Below are 18,239 nucleotides of genomic sequence, written 5' to 3'. Positions count from 1 at the left end.
TTAGTATTTAGGTCATTAATAAACATTGAAAAGAGAAGAGGGCCTAGGATAGAGCCTTGAGGTACTCCAAGGTTTATGGGGAGGGGAGTTGAAAGCTTATTGTCCCAAAGGACTGCTTGATGTCGGTTGTCTAAATAGGATTTAAACCAGAGTAATGCCTGCGCGTCCAGTGAATAGGCTTTTAATACCTCCATAAGCAGATTATGGTTGACCATATCGAAGGCTTTTGAAAGGTCAATAAACACAGTGGATGAAAGAGAGTTATTGCTACGATTTTTGTTTATACAGTCAGAAAAAGATAGCAGGGCAGTTGAAGTACTATAGAATGGTCTGAAACCATGTTGGCAGTTGGCAAGTAAATTGTTGTGGAGAAGATGGTCAAGTAGTTGTTGGTGGATACATTGTTCCATTTTTTTTAGCTATAGAAGAGAGTAGGGCGATTGGTCTAAGTTGGAAATATCAGTTGATGTCCCACCTTTGTGTAGAGGAATGATGTGAGAGACCTTCCATATAAGAGGGATTTTACTTTCTGAAATAGTTCTATTAATAAGGATAGAAATAGGGTAGGCAATGACTTTAGCTGCAATTTGCAGGTATTCTGCTGGTATACAGTCAGCAGAAGGGGTGCATGGCTTGAGTTTTTGAAGGAGGTTATAAATGAGGGATGTAGGGACTGGTTGTATGTGAAAAGAAGGAACTGAATTTGTTGTGGTATTAGGTGGGAGGGAGCTAGTGGGTGGTAGAGTATTAGCTAGAGTTTGTATGGCTTCTATAAAGTAGTTGTTAAATGAATCAGCTATCAGTTTAGGGTTATTGTGGGTGATTCCTGATGGGGTGGGAGAATTTGTGTGCCCTGGGTGAAGTAATTTGTTCATAGCTGACCAGATATTTTGTGGTTTTTGTTTGTGGGTTTGTTGGCGGTGAAGGTAAAAGTTTTTTTTGTCTAGCAGAATTTCTTTTTTGGTGGCATTTCTTAATTGTTTAAAGTAAAGGTGGTCAGAAGGGCATTTAGAGGCTCTCCACTTGGCCCAGATTTTATTTCTTGGGAGGATTTTTTGCCTAGTTTGTTTTGTGAGCCATGGGGCAGTTTTGGTCTTTATTCAGGATGAGCGATAGGGGGCATGGAAGTCTAGGATTTAAAGGAATCTAGTATTAAAGTAGGTGACTGCTTCATCAAGTTGAAGATGGAGCAGTGGTGACCAGTCACATGCCTTCAGTTCTGTTTGGAAGTTCTCAGGGTGAAAGTTATTTTTTTGAACGGGAGGTTTTGAAAATAGTAGGATTGGGCCTATGAAGTTTTTGTTTAATTATATAGGTAAGAGCATGGTCACTGATGTCATCTGGAAGGGTTTCTGGTTTATAAGTAGTAGGGTGACTGTTTATGAGAATCCAGTCTAGTATGGTTTCCTTACCACTTTGTTTGTGGGTTCTAGTAGAGGTGGTGATCATTTTTGAGAAACCATAAAGATTTATGTGGTTAATGGGCTATCAACCCATTTAACAAACAGAAGTCTAGAATGGTCTTGCCTATTTTATTCCTGTTGCCCCATCCGTATGGAGCCAGGCAGTCCTCATACTCTCTTCTGTCTGTCCCAATTATCGGCATTCAGCTCCCCACAAAATGCCCTAATCACATGTACAATAACCTAGCCTCTTAAAGTAAACTGGTGGAAACGTATTCTAGGACTGAGTGTTTTGCTTATGGACACAGCAGTCTCACTCTACATGATCTTAATTGGCTAGAAGATGAATGAAAGACTTGTAACAACAGGCATATTCATAGATATGGCTAGGGCATTTGAGACCAATAACAATAGCCTGTTATTACATAACCTATACAAACTAAATTTCACAGATAACATCATAATTTGGTTCTGTGATTAAAAGGCACAACTTTTTACATTTATTACAGTAACTCATTTCCAGACGTATATATTCAGCACTGGTGCACCTTAAGGCTCTGTACTAGGCCTACTACATTTTGCCCTTTTTATCAATGATGGTACCTAGACCTGACTAACTTTACAGTATATGTAGATGACATTTTTATGATTAAATCCGGCAAATGTAATCTGAGCCTTCAAACTCACCTTCAGTTAAAATGTTTGGAATTATCTAATTGGCTCCATAACAATAAATAAATTACAAAGAAAATTAGCATTATGTTGTTTGAAACCCCCCAAAATTTGCCTCATATCCATCATTCATACCCACAGACTTTAAAAAAAGGGAGATTCCAAAATACCTGCACTCTGAGTAACAGCTTAATTTCAGCTTTCCCAGTGGGAAAAAGAAATTCAGAAAAGATGGCAAGTGAATTTGTCTTTCAGGGTAAAGTTCAGTTACTGACAAGTAAGTGCATTGTTTGGATGCCAGCAAAGAAGAAATTTAGAGAACCTGAAAGAAAACCAGAAAAGGTGAGGGAAAACATTGACTGGGAAAATCCTGCAGCTGTTCAACAAAACGCAATTCAAGATCCAGCTTTCATGCAAGACATGATTTCCAGTAATCTAGAGGTAAAAATAAGTCAAATCTGCTCAGACCAGATTAAAACAAATGAAACACTTAAGGAGAATATAAACTCAAATGACAAAAAAGCTGGAAAAATGGAAGAAGCTTTAAACAGATATTTAGATGAGCTGATAAAACTGCAAAAATCAGAGGTCAAAATGAAAAAAAGGTTGGCCGAATATAAGACTGTTCAAGAAGATATGCTTCAAAAAATGGTAGACAGAGCATATAGGGAAAACTTTTTTCTGCTGTACCAGAGGAGTGGAAGGAGCAGACTGTATTAATTTTATGAAAGCACAACTAAGCAGCTGGACTGGTATTCCACACAGGTGTTGTTAATTGAAATGGCACATTGTGTGCATGCTCCAAACCTGGCCATGAGAAAGCAGCCAAGACCTCTAATGGTAAAGATGCAATTCTGCAAGCAGAAAGAGTTGATTCTGACAAACCTGTGGCAGAAGGACAAAGTACTAAAAGCTGGAAATAACAGAGTGATTGTGGAAAATTATTACTCACTGTACACCAGGCAGAAGAGGAGTAAATGTATTCCAGTAACCAGGGAATGTTGAGAGGCAGTTGTGAGATTCATGTTGTTGGATTTAGTTATCTTCAGAATACTTTTTTTCCTGGAAGATCATAGTTATTTTTGATGCAGAACATGCTAAAGATGAAATATAAAAATCTGTCCAACAAAAAGTGAGTTACCAAACAGAAATGGGCTCTGCTTTGTATTCTTCTAATAATAAAGCTCATAAAGAGATTTTGCAGTGAAACCTTTTCCAATGATCCAAATGAAAATGCATGAGAGACAGAGAAAGGCACAGGAGATGACTGGAAGAACCAGAAGTATGTTGGAAATTAATTAGTGCCTGAAGTTGAGAGATGGAGATCAACAGGAAGAAAACAGCAACTCTGAAATGAATAAATGTGGCATTACAAAGCATCAATCACATATGTGAAATATGGCTGAACAAGGTAACTGAAACGTGTGTGTGTGTGTGTGTGTGTGTGTGTGTGTGTGTGTGTGTGTGTGTGTGTGTGTGTGTGTGTGTTTGTTAAACTTTAAGGAGACTCCAAAGCATATACCCTACTTCATGTCATTAATGTTTATACAAACATTAAGAAGAGATGATAAGGAAGGAAAGAGATAACAGTGAGGAAAACAATTTTTGTTCTTAACAGTATTTTTATAAAACATGACAATTATTGCATGTTATATAGTGCAACATTTTCAGATAAGTTTGTTTGTTATAGGGATACTAAAGTAAACAGCTGCCCCTTATTTCTTCTGCTTCTTTTTTTCTTCTCCTTTAGTTTTAAGAAATGTAGGCATCACAATGTAAAAAGAGAAAAAAGTTTGAACAAAAGTATGTTTAAGATAATAGTTTGCAATCTTGGGTTGTTGAGGTGAGGTATGGGCTGTCAAAGTATACAGATCATAATACAAGTAAAATTGATAGCTTTTTCATACTTTTGTATAGGAGAATGACTGGATGTAGACTCTTAGCTTGCTCTAACAAGTTTTAAGTGGAAGCAAGTAAATTAGAGAATACTAAATGTATGGAAAAGTTTTCCTTTAGTAAAAAGATGTTCAAAGTGAAACATGAGAAACCTGTTGCTGAAAACAACTGTGTATCTGAATTTCATGTTTCTATAGAGACAACATGATAAAATAGTAATAAAAACAATATTTTTTTCTTTCAGTGGCTAAAAGATAATGTTTTCTGAAAGCATTCAAATTGTTTTCTACATCTGGGAGAGGAATACAGATAAGACAAAAACAGGCAGCACTTAGTGTAAGTCAAAGCACAGGCTATGCCCTGCATCTTAGCATGGATAACATTCATCACTGGTTAATTAAAGCCTGTCAATGCAGCTGTCAATTAGGGACAATTTTTCCTATTAGGAGGGTTAAACTTCATAATTCGAAGATGTACATAGTTTTGTGTGTGTGTATTAAGTTAATAGGTTATGAACAGACCTCCTAACCATCCCAAATTACTTGTTTTTTACCGAGTTTTGGGGTCCCAATAATGGGGTGCCATGATTCCCAAGTGGCACCCCTTCATTTCCGATTTTTCATCTATTTTTTAGACTTTTTCATTTTCGCACCTTTGGAGCTGACGTCATCATGGGCGCGATAACGTCAGCTCTGTCAGCCTGTCAGAATTAAGCTCAAGGGATGTGAAAGTGTGGGAGAGTGTCTGTTTGAATACTGGGACTGCCGTTTTGGATTTAAGCTATTTAAGCTCAACGGACTGCTACCGTACAACTGCAGTTTTCCGGGCAGAACAGGAGTTGCCACATAGCTTGCTTTGCTTTAAGGTAACTGAAACGTGTGTGTGTGTGTGTGTGTGTGTGTGTATGTGCAATCGGAGAGAGAAAGTGAGTGAATGCAGGTATGAAAAGTGAAGAGTGTGTGTGTGTATGTGTGTGTGCGAGCGATCGGAGAAAGTGAGTGAATGCAGGTATGAAAGGTGAAGAGTGTGTGTGTGTGTGTGTGTGTGTGTGTGTGTGTGTGTGTGTGTGAGCGATCGGAGAGAGAAAATGAGTGAATGCAGGTATGAAAGCTGACGAGATTATGTGTGCGTGTGTGTGTGTGTGTGTGTGTGTGTGTGTGTGTGTGTGTGTGTGTGAGCGATCGGAGAGAGAAAATGAGTGAATGCAGGTATGAAAGCTGACGAGATTATGTGTGTGTGTGTGTGTGTGTGTGTGTGTGTGTGTGTGTGTGTGTGTGTGAGAGCAATTGGAGAGAGAAAGTGAGTGATTGCAGGTATGAAAGGTGAAGAGTGTGTGTGTGTGTGTGTGTGTGTGTGTGTGTGTGTGTGTGAGAGAGCAATTGGAGAGAGCGAGTGAGTGAATGCAGGTATTGAAGTTGAAGAGAGCTTGTGTGTGAGTGATGAGAGAGAGTGAATGTTGATATGAAAGCTGAAGAGTGTGTGTGTATGAGTGATGGAGAGACAGTGAGTGAGTACTATTTAGTTATATGCTTGTCACCCTGCTTCTTTTACTAATGCAGCAATGCGGTCCACAGGCCATGTTTTGGACAGCTTTAAGATGTGAAGATGTTTAGTCTAGCATAGAAGTTTGGAGCTAGAGACTCAAGGCATGAATTTATGAAATGCAAACATTTGTCTAACTAAAACGTGAATGTCACTTGTTCCCTAAGTGAGAGGACACGATGCTGATGATGACATATTGGTATTTTGTTATATAACTAGTTCTTTAAAATCGGCATTCATTGATGTTTTTTTTTCAAAGAAGATAATAGCTAGTAGGGTTGAACAAGGCCTGAAAAGCAAAACTGGGTTCACCTGATAAGAATCTAATGACTACACAAAAAGAGGATGCATTTAGAATACTGAAACTGTTACTATCACATGTTGTGGAGGATTTCCATTTCTGAAAGAATTTAAGAACATGTTCGTTCATAGTTCTTATGCACTACATATAAGTACCATTCAAATAGTAGGGGTTTTCCCGTGCCTGGACGTAATTTTCATACAGACACTAACATTTGTAAAATCTTACCCTAGGCTAGAACTAAGGTTATAATTCGGAATGTCAAAAAAAAGTCTTTTTGATGTGAACAAGCAGATTTTATGTGTAGTAATTGTCAAAAGTATTGAAAGCATTTCACCGATGAGACACACACACACACACACACACACACACAGACATATATATAATATATATATGTGTGTGTATATATGTATACATATATAAATATAAATGATATATATATATACACATATATATATATATATATATATATATATATATATATATATATATATATAATGTGTAACCATTGCTCAGATATGACCTTCCATGGCATGCAGTTCTTCTGTACAACACCTGCTCTGTTGAAAATCTCTGTACAATACTGCAGTCTGTACTGGTGTTATTCACAAGAGTAAGTTTAGAAATGCCTGTGCACATGTCTGCAAGGGACCCATGCTCATATACACACTCCGCACAAATATCTAACAGGTATTTACTTTTTTACATATCTGTCTATCTATCTTTCTGTCTCTCTGTTTATATATTTATTTATGTTTGCTTGTTTGCAAAATAGGGTACTTGTGGTTTACACTACTGTCATTCTATTTATATAGTTACACTTTTATGATGGAAATGTTCTTAACTGGGCAGTTTTTGTCATTATTGGTTCATGCATTTTGTTTCATTGCTACTGGAAAAATGTTCAAACAATACATTTAAAATGCAATTTTGTGTCTGTGTGTGTGTGTGTGTGTGTGTGTGTGTGTGTGTGTGTGTGGAGGTAGATTTTTATGATGGAAATGTTCTGAATTGGGTAGTATTGTCATTATTGGTTCATTGCCTACTGGAAAAATGTTCAAACTATAAATTTAAAATGTGTCCAAAACAGCAAAAAAATGATGGCAGCACCAGGAAATGACATTCAAGATTTAATCCACAAGTTCAAGACAATATTTCAAGTAAAATACAAGCCAAAAGTAAGCGCTTTCATCTCCTGCAATGGAGACTTCTTTAGACTAATGGCTTACACTTAAACAAAACCTTTTTAAATACTAAAATAGCAGTCAATTAAACTTAATTGACAATTAATCATTAAAAACTGAATTAGCAGTTTTAAAACAACAGTCAGCCTAATGCTGACAAATACCTCTAACTAAAATCCCTAATGCTTCAGTCCCTTCCTTTTTAAATACATACTAAATTCTTCTCTGTTATTAAGTCCTGGGGGAAAACATGCATTTAATCTAACCTGCCAGCAGTATTCCAATCACCCTAATTCTTCTTCTACATTAATACTTTTAACATTAGGATGCCCTGAATCTATTACCAAACACTTAAAATTAATTTTACATATATTTTCCATAAAATGCTTATCCATAGCATTTTTTACATCACCCTTACCAATAGCATAGTGGTGTTCATAGATTCTCCTATACAATTCTCTTTTTGTTTTGCCTACATAAAAGGAGTTACATTCTACACATATTAATACATAAACAACATTTTTAGATTTACATGTGAATCTACCTGGGACTTCTACTAAAGTTTTCCCAAGTGTAATTTCTTGACTTTTGATGTATAAATATTGACAATAATTACAATCAAAGCACTTTACCATTCCTTGCTTTTCTTCCACAGCCTTATTTTTATTTAACTTCTTTTGAAAAAAGTCTTTAAAATTTTTTGCTCTTTTTTGTACAAATTTTGGTTCATCTCCTAATTTCTTTATAATTTCACTATTTCATTTTAATATTCCCTAATTCCTTCTAACTATACTTTTAATAATATTAGAATCAGTACTATTCTGTAATGCTAAAGCTGTGGTAAAATCTACAGAGATTTTCTCCTTTGGTTTATCTACAATTATATTGTTCCTTTTCATAATTTCTTCTGCCATCACCTTATCTACCATTTCTTGGGGGTAACCTCTACTTAACATTCTCTTGCAAAAATTGTCAGCCTTAACATGAAAGGTTTCATCATCTTTCATCAAATTACAAATTTTATTTATTTGACCTTTGACAATGTTCCACTTGGTCTTTTTTGGATGTAAACTTGAATAGTGTAAATGCTATGGGTAAGCATTATGTGGAAAATAGATGTAAAATTAATTTTAAGTGTTTGGTAATAGATTCAGTGCATCCAATGTTAAAAGTATCAATGTAGGAGAAGAATTAGGGTGGTTGGAATACTGCTGGCAGGTTAGATTAAATACATGCTTTCCCCCAGGACTTAATCACACAGAAGAATTTACTATGTATTTAAAAAGGAAGGGACTGAAGCATTAGGGATTTTAGTTAGAGGTATTTGTCAGCATTAGGCTGACTGTTGTTTTAAAACTGCTAATTCAGTTTTTAATGATTAATTGTCAATTAAGTTTAATTGACTGCTATTTTAGTATTTAAAAAGGTTTTGTTTAAGTGTAAGCCATTAGTCTGAAGAAGTCTCCATTGCAGGAGACGAAAGTGCTTACTTATGGCTTGCATTTTACTTGAATTATAGTCTTGAACCTGTGGATTAAATCTTGAACGTCATTTCCTGGTGCTGCCATCATTTTTTTGCTGTTTTGGATACTGATTTGGTTAATAGCGTGCTGCTGTATTTCAAGTTCGTTGAGTGTTTGTTGCAGAGTGGCAGTCATGGAAAAAGGTTCTGCTTCAGGCATCAGTTTTGCAGCTGTTTTCGCCGGTTGTGTTTTGAACAATACCCCGAGCGGTTCATTCATTGTGAATGAAGAAGGTACTGTAAATTCTATCAATAAGAATCAAAGAAGATCTATGTTGAATACTACTAATGATGATTTATTGATGGGGTGTTTAGCTCTGCCTGTCAATTCATTTTCTCTTGAGGGCCATGTTGTACTGGAATCCAGCACTAGCTCTGTTTACAATATGCAAGAGAGGTTTAACTGGTTAGAGAAAGATTTGCTGTCCCTAAAACGTCTTCAGTGGGACAACTTATTTTTCGAAAATTGTTTAAAAGTGCAACAAGTCCCCAGAGGACTGAGAATAAAAAAAATTTGCCAGCGGGTAGAGATTTACCCAAGGAATTTACTGATAAATGGCTTGATATTAATCAAAGGGCGGGACTTCAATATATGGAACTGTTGCGTGATGCCAATATGAGTAAAATAGAAGATATAACCACTAAAGTCAAAACGAATTATGATATGCTTAAAGACAATACTTTCAGGGAAAATTTCAATAGTAAAATGGTCCTTATCCAAGAAAATTTACATAAATTAAATGAGTTGTGTCAAAGGAAAACCAAAAAGTTTTATAGAGATAGAAATGAATACGCAAATGGCGTTGCTACAGCATATGGGTTACGGTTGCAAGCTAATGCCGGCAATATTACACACAAAGATGCTAGTGCAAGTGCTGTCAGTTTAGAAGAAGAAGAAGTTAATACTGTAAGGAGGTCGGAAAGACTGGGCAATAAGAATAATATGCAAGTTGTTGTGGCTGATGTTCATTTCAATACTACAGGGGAAAATAAACAAGCAAATGAACCAGCAGTGAGACCCAAAGTTAAGGATACCAGTAAAATTAAAAAAAAACAGTGAGGAAGCACATCTAAAAGGAACTTTGAGAGATGAAAGCAAACAAATTATAGAGGTATATCAAAGAATAGATAATCAAAGAAGAACATGGGCCCAAGTGACAGCAGATGGTCATAATGAAAAAAATAGACTATAAAAAAACAACAGCCACAAAAAAAAAATGGGGTGGCAGGAAAGGTCCAAGGAAGAACTGGAACTACCAACAAAAACAATGGAAGACATAAACAGCGTGAACTTTAAAATTATTAACTTATGTAGCAAGAATATTTCTTATTATGACTGCTGTGTACTGAGTAAGGGGTGGAATTTTGCTCCGGCACAAAGGGCCAATAAATTAGTGATGATCAATGAGTTAAGAGATTATGTGAGGAAATTAAACCTCAAATTAATATTTGGAAATCAAAAACAAAATAACTGTGAATTTTATAAACCTAGCAGTTATAATCCACCTTTATCTAAAGAACTGGAAATGTTTCTTAATATGTGTGAAATGCAGATGCTTGACATGTTAGAAAATGATACCAACTTAAAATATTATAATTTAACTAAAAAAGAGAAAGGATGTTTTGATGCCTTAGTTAAAGATGAAAACATACTTATTTTTAAGGCTGACAAAGGAGGTTTAATGGTTTTGTTGGATAGGGATGATTAGGAAACAAAAATGAAAGAAATGTTATCTGACTGTAATTTTTATAAACCAGTTAATCTAATAGAAATAAAGAAAGGATTCTTATTAATAGAATCTTGCATAGATGAGTGGTTCTATGCTGGAAGAGTCAATGAGAAAATGAAAAGAAACATAATTAATAATAATCCCAAGATTAGTAGGATTTTTGGAATGCCTAAAATCCATAAAAATATCGATTCTCCTCCTTTAAGACCAATAGTAGCCAGCAGAAATAGTAAGACAGAGGGAATGTCTATTTTAGTACATAAACATCTACAAAAAGTGGTACCAAAGAGCATCCCATATATAAAAGATAGCTATGATTGTATGAATAAACTTAATAATATTAAGGTCTCTGACTCTGATATATGACTAAATTAGACATTAATTCTTTATATACAATGATACCAAACAAAGAAGGTATGGAGATGGTTAGAATGGAGCTACTGAAATCGAGAGAATTTTCTACTAATACAGTGGGACTGTTAATGGAGATGATAGATTTGGTTTTTAGCTACAATTACTTAGAATTTTATGATCAACTATTTGTGCAAACAAATGGGGTTGCTATGGGTGCTGCGTTAGCCCCTAGTTATGCTAACATTTTTATGCAGGGATGGGAGTCAGCCAACATTTTTGAAAGTGTTTTTACAAAAAATATTATCAAAATGTTGAGATTTATCGACGATGTTCTGATAATATGGGATGGCACTGTCGACGAACTAAATACATTTTTGAAATATATCAACAATGTCTGTTCCTATATTAAGTTTACGCATAACTTTAATACAGAAAGAATTAATATTTTAGATCTTATGATCTATAAATCTGATGGCAAATTAGTTTCTAAAATTTATAAAAAAGAATTTCAAAACAACATGTATTTACACTATTCAAGTTTACATCCAAAAAAGACCAAGTGGAACATTGTCAGAGGTCAGATAAATAGAATTAGTAATTTGATGAAAGATGATGAAATCTTTCATGTTGAGGCTGACAATTTTTGCAAGAGAATGTTAAGTAGAGGTTACCCCCAAGAAATGGTAGATAAGGTGATGGCAGAAGAAATTATGAAAAGGAACAATATAATTGTAGATAAACCAAAGGAGAAAATCTCTGTAGATTTTACCACAGCTTTAGCATTACAAAATAGTACTGATTCTAATACTATTAAAAGTATAGTTAGAAGGAATTGGGGAATATTAAAAGGAAATAGTGAAATTATAAAGAAATTAGGAGATGAACCGAAATTTGTACAAAAAAGAGCAAAAAATGTTAAAGACTTTTTTCAAAAGAAGTTAAATAAAAATAAGGCTGTGGAAGAAAAGAAAGGAATGGTAAAGTGCTTCAATTGTAATTATTGTCAATATTTATACATCAAAATTCACAAAATTACACTTGGGAAAACTTTAGTAGAAGTCCCAGGTAGATTCACATGTAGATCTAAAAATGTTGTTTATGTATTAATATGTGTAGAATGTAGCTCCTTTTATGTAGGCAAAACAAAAAGAGAATTGTATAGGAGTATCTATGAACACCACTATGCTATTGGTAAGGGTGATGTAAAAAATGCTATGGGTAAGCATTTTGTGGAAAATAGATGTAAAATTAATTTTAAGTGTTTGGTAATAGATTCAGTGCATCCTAATGTTAAAAGTATTAATGTAGAAGAAGAATTAGGGTGATTGGAATACTGCTGGCAGGTTAGATTAAATGCATGTTTTCCCCCAGGACTTAATAACGGATAAGAATTTATTATGTATTTAAAAAGGAAGGGACTGAAGCATTAGGGATTTTAGTTAGAGGTATTGTCAGCATTAGGCTGACTGTTGTTTTAAAACTGCTAATTCAGCTTTTAATGATTAATTGTCAATTAAGTTTAATTGACTGCTATTTTAGTATTTAAAAAGGTTTTGTTTAAGTGTAAGCCATTAGTCTGAAGAAGTTGCCATTGCAGGAGACGAAAGCGCTTACTTTTGGCTTGTATTTTACTTGAAATATTGTCTTGAACTTGTGGATTAAATCTTGAACGTCATTTCCTGGTGCTGCCATCATTTTTTTGCTGTTTTGGATACTGATTTGTTTAATAGCGTGCTGCTGTATTTCAAATTTAAAATGTGCTCTAACTTAAGTCTAACAAGTTTGTGATGTATTATACAAGGAATATAATTTAATAAAGTCAGGAAGGTGCATCAAAGAACGCATGTATGTTTCTTGTTTTGTGTGCAAGGGTCCTCTGATTTGAAAACAGCCCAAAGATAATCTTTATCCAACACTGGCCAGTGGCCAGATGCATTTTCTTTGGATGTGGTAAGGTCTTCAATAAGAAGCTGACTATTTATTACAAATAAAATGAAGAAAAAACAGGGTAGGACCACCATGAAATAAAACATGTAACAAAGTTTATTCCATATAACAAATGAGCGCTTTCATGTGCTACCAGAGCACGCTTCTTCAGATTTCATCAAACAATTCCAACTTCTTACTATATATACACTCCACTCTAACTTAATTAAATGAAATTAAACAAACCTTATAGCATTATTAAACACCCATTAGGTAATCACTGTTTCATCACATCAATACAAGTCTCAATTAGCTTCACTAAATAAAGCTAATAAAACTATCTGAAACATATATATATATATATATATATATATATATATATATATATATCTATATCTGAAACATATATATATATATCTATCTATATATATATATATATATATATATATATATATATATATATATATATATATACACATGTCTAACTAATCATTATATGACTGTTTCTAGCAGAACCTTTAAAGATATAAAAATATAAAAATATGTATAGAAATAAATACTTATAGTATTCTTCCCATTCAATAAGTGTATAACATATAGCATGTGGGGATTATATATAACTCATATATAACCCAGATGAATAGATATATACATAGAACATAAACCAACCTAAATCAAAAATATAAAATATCAAACATAAGACAATTATTAATACTAATGACTATTCATAAATATATCAATCCACCTTTTAATTTATCTACAAATTATAATAAATATATAAAATTATATATAAATTCTTAAAAATAAATAAAATAAAATATATACTACATAATATCTATAAATAAAATATATATAAACCTGTACAACCATAATAATGTATGCATTAATCGAACATTATTATTTTTATTCATCTATTTATGTCTGCAAGCTGCAAGTATGGGTTTAATACTAATAAATTGATTGAGACCAGGATGTACATGTGCTCATAACTTGAATATCCAGCATAACTCCACTGACTCAAATAATTCCTATTGTTACCACCTCTCTTATTCTTGGTTACTAATTGTAGCACTCTAAATTTAAAACAATGACTTGCATAAATTGCAATATGCGTGGCTAGTGCATTCTGTTGATTCATTCGTCTGATATCATAAACATGATTATAAATTCTATCTTTAAATTTCCTCGATGTCCAAACGAGGCCCAGGACTTGAATTTCAGTATAAAAGATCAACCTGCCACATTAATGTATGCACGTAACACAGTGTTGGGTTGCATACCATGTGGCCACTGTTCTCATTGTAATAAAGTTCAACATACGAGGGAATTTAGCAGTCGCAATACATCTGAAATTTTCAATATCAATTTTTGGGCCAGTTGTAGTACAGAGTGGGTTATTTATCTAGCCACTTGTACATGTTCCTCATTCTATGTGGGACAGACCTCCAGGCCTTTTGCCTTAGGATTGGGGAGCATCTTAGTGACATCAGGAACAAGCGTCCCGATAATGCCTTGTTTAAACATGTTTGTAAACATAATTCTGCTTCTTTTTATTTTACTGTTATTAACAGTATTGTAGGTAAATGTAGAGATAAATCAGGTTGGCATGATTTACTTAATTTCAAGGAACACAAATGGATCATTAAATTAGGGGCTTTATTCCCACCTGGTCTTAATGACCAATTCTAATTTACCAATGAACTGCCTTTATGTCATTACATATAAATATATGCATTTGAATGGACATTATGTGCTTTACTATTTTCACTGAAGAAGGCTATTGTAGCTGAAACCGGTCTGAGATAGGTAGTTGGGCTTACCCTCTACCTGATTATTTGTTTTATTAAAGCTTTTGCTGTACTCCACTATTTCTGCTGGCTATTCTTTTGTTCTTGATTGTCGATTTCACAGCTGAGCAGTTGCCATACGTGCACCACATTGCTTCCTAGAATAACAATAACCATACAGAATATTGTAGTCATAAAATATCAGAAAGTATTCTTAGAACTAAGAAAATGGGAAAGGCGATTCTGCCGATAAGGATGACTGCAATTAAGGATACAGATAATAGGCAAGAGGGAGCTAGAATTTACTGGAGAAAACTGGCAAAGGAACCAAGGTATTGGGAGCAATTATGTAGAGAGGGAAAGGTAATGGAATGGGAAGAGGCCAAGAATACATTTGGACTGCAGGCTAGAGACTGCCTTCCCAGTCAAGGATTGATATCAGAGCACAGGCAAGAGGAAAGGAACAGGTGGATCTTAAGTGAAAGGCCAGCACTGACAGAGTTTTTTGTTGAACCTAGAACAGAAGCTGCCATTAAAAAGGGATCATTAGTAGGGCATATAACACACTGCATGATAACTAGAGGAATCAGATGTGGTAGTTAATGTTGATTCGGAGACATCTGAATTAGTCAGTAATAAGGTCTGTCCTCATTGTGGCAAATGTGTCTCTGAACTGAAACTTCTGTACTGTATAAACAGGACCTTTGTACTTCAGCCTAAAGGCAAGTGGTGATGTCCATTATTTATACCCAGATCTGTGGATGAAAAGCACATTTAATGGAGATTAGTGCAACCATGCATCAATAGCTATATGTCTATTTCTCTATCTCCCTATATATAATGCACACACACACACACACACACACACACACACACACACACATATATATATCTATATACAGACAGAAATAGATATAGATAAATATAGATAAATATTTATGTCTGCTCACTTACAAAAATGCATATTTTAATGCCCAGTGATTATAAATGCATGAAAGTGATTTAGTATAATATGATTAAATGCACTCGTGGGTTTATGCATCTTAAGAGGTAGTGTGTGTGTGTGTGTGTGTGTGTGTGTGTGTGTGTGTGTGTTCATGTGCATGTGATACATAGTAACATTGACTGGAAAATGTGTAAAAAATGGGTAAAGTGTCAAAAGATGCAACAATGTAGGGCATGGAGAATACTGTCACAGCAGGTAACAAGATTTTAACAGACAGTCAAGGTTTTATATAAGGAGATTGCCTGAAAGCAAACAACCAAGAAGTTAGTTCTACACCTGTAAGATCATGTGAAAGACCCTGGAAGCCAAAGTGAGAGAACCCAGTCAAGGCTAACCTCTGTAGTATACCTGATCCTGCAGCCTTGCACCTTTGTCTTAAAATTGACTGCATCACAGTGGGGCTGTGTGTACTGTGAGTCTTGAATAAAAACAATCTAAGGTACCCAGTATTTTGTTTGGATCTGCAAAGTCAAGTGGATTGTGATTTAAGTTTTCTTTTTATATGTTACAGTAAACCTGTGATTTTTATACAAGTCCTGCTTCCAGTCTCCTTTGATCAAGTGTGTGTGTGTGTATACGCATATGCCTGAGTGCATATGTACGTGCATGTGTGTGTGTGCATGCACAGGTGCTTGTGCATGTATGTGTGTGTCCACGCGTGGGTCCGCTGTACATCTCATGACCTTCAGTATCCCTGATACTCAGGCTTTCAGCACTAATACTGCCATTAACTATGCAACTAAGTGGCCTCCTCATGACCTCTCGTCAGCATTTGACACTGAGCTCAATCATGAAGAGTGAAAGAGCATATGCCCACCCAAAAAAAATACTAACCAGCTGAGGACAATGGCTTGTCAGTAGCCAGATCCTGGATTTATCACATGCCTTGAAAATATGATGTTTTTATTGAGATGACTCTAAAGTAGAAAGAAAAATGAACCACGAGCCATGGAAGGGGCTTAATTTTCAGGTTGGCAAGCACCAAAATGCACATATCCTGATAGCCATACTTTGCTTTATGTGTGTGTGTGTGTGTGTGTGTGTGTGTGTGTGTGTGTGTGTGTGTGTGTCTCCATGCATGATGTAAATAAATACAGACATACACACACAAAAAAATCACCCAAGGATCTTTATTTATTACATGTACATGAAATGGGTTATGGCTAAAATGGACTCTTAAGATCAGGCTCCCTATTAGGCTAATAAATAAAGTAGTGAAATAAATAAATGGCTGAAATTGTGTCAAACAGCTGTGACCAAAGTACCCAGTAGTAGACACCATCAGTGAAGGAAGATGTCATAATAAAGAAAGAAGCCTTATTTAAAATGTTATGTCAATGTGTATTCCCTTTTGACTGTAGAACAGTGGATCAGCTCTTTCTCCTTGTACAGACACTAAATGGGTTGTAGCCAACACTGCCAACATGTGCTTTGTGAACATGAAAAAGGCATATGACTGTACCTTCTGGAATGTCTTGCTGGAGGTTCTACAACTGTTTGAGGTCGCAGGCCAAATGTTGCAAACTATTTAGTTCCTGTATTTGAGGACACAGACAGCTGTGTTTGCATTCTTTGTTTTAAGTCCATTACGTTCATGGTGGGCACACCAGTTCACCAAAATACATCTTTTCTGGCCTCCTGTTTTTAATTTTTATGCAGACGATCTAAAAAGTGCAGTCAAAGTCTGGAGAGTATCCAGTCTGGGGACATGAATGTAGCCATCTTTGTTGTTTGCAGACAATGATGTCCTCTTAACCACTTATAAATGGGATTCCCAGCATGCACTGAAACAATTCACCGTTGAGTGTATAGCATATGGGATGAAAATCAGCACCTCAAAGCAAGAAGTCATGGTTCTTAAAGAAAGAGTGGAATTCACTTTGAAGGTGAGGAAGGAGCTGGTATATCACATGCAAAAGTTTAAGTATCTTAGGGTTTTATGCATGAATGAAAGCAGAAGGGATAAATAGACTGACCACATGATCTGTGAAGCAGTACCTGTACCGCACTGTACTGGAGAAGCTCTAAGTTTACTGGTTAGTCTTTCTCCTTATAGGTTCATAGGTTCATAGATTAGTACTAGGCTAACTGCCCTTGCGAGTCATTTTAAGCCTAGCCAATTATCCCTTGTGAGACTCAAACCCTGCACCTTGTGTTTGTAAGGCAAACACCTTAACCATTAAGCACCCTCCCAAGATGCTCACTTGCAGTCATAAGCTTTGGCTAGTGATCTAGAGGAAGAGATTGTAGATACTAGTAACACACACAAAGCTCCTTCTGCAGGGTAGTCAGATCACCATCTCTGTGAGGAGGAGAATGGCAACCCTGGAAGATCCTGGATTACAACTACTATTTTTCTGTGTTAACAGTAGGCAGCTGAGGTGATTTGGACAACTTGTAAGTATGCACCAGATGCTTTCCATGGGAGATATACTAGGCATATTAAGAAGAGGTCCTGGGGCAGACCCAGGACATGTTGGAGGAATTAGATCCCTTAGCTTGTTTGGGAACATTTAGAGACTTTACAGGATGAGTTAAAGACTGCTACTGGCAAGAGGGAAAGATGGTCTATCTGCACAGCTTGCTTGAGAAGCAGTTCAGAAGATGGATGGACGGATGCCTAGAATAAATGAATGAGGATGTTTGATGAATAACAGGAGTGAAAATGTGAAATTAATGAGAACAACAACGTGATGATAGTTAAGATGTGGTCTTCTGAGAAGGAAGGAATCCTCAGGTAGGGACCAAATAGGGGCTAGCAAGATATACAAACACATGTAGCATATGTATCACATGGAAATTAGTGGGCCAAACACAAAACAAGCTGCAGGGATAACATTTTAAACCCCCACTTGAACTAGTCTCGTCTCTTCTCATCATATCTGCTCTTCCCTATCAACTCTTTGTCCTCCCTGT

At 35.4% G+C, this 18,239-nt stretch overlaps 1 protein-coding gene across 2 annotated transcripts in view; it reads right to left on the bottom strand.

Annotated features, from left to right (window-relative positions):
* The window catches only part of GRAMD1C (GRAM domain containing 1C), a 961,713-nt gene that overhangs the window by 161,949 nt on the left and 781,525 nt on the right, over positions 1 to 18,239 (bottom strand). The window lies entirely within an intron of this gene.

This window comes from Protopterus annectens, chromosome 5.part1 (assembly GCF_019279795.1).
Source record: "Protopterus annectens isolate FY-2018-M chromosome 5.part1, PAN1.0, whole genome shotgun sequence".
In the NCBI taxonomy this organism is placed as follows: domain Eukaryota; kingdom Metazoa; phylum Chordata; order Ceratodontiformes; family Protopteridae; genus Protopterus; species Protopterus annectens.
The sequence above is the reverse complement of the archived record's forward strand: the minus strand, read 5'-3'. Positions and strand labels throughout refer to the sequence as shown.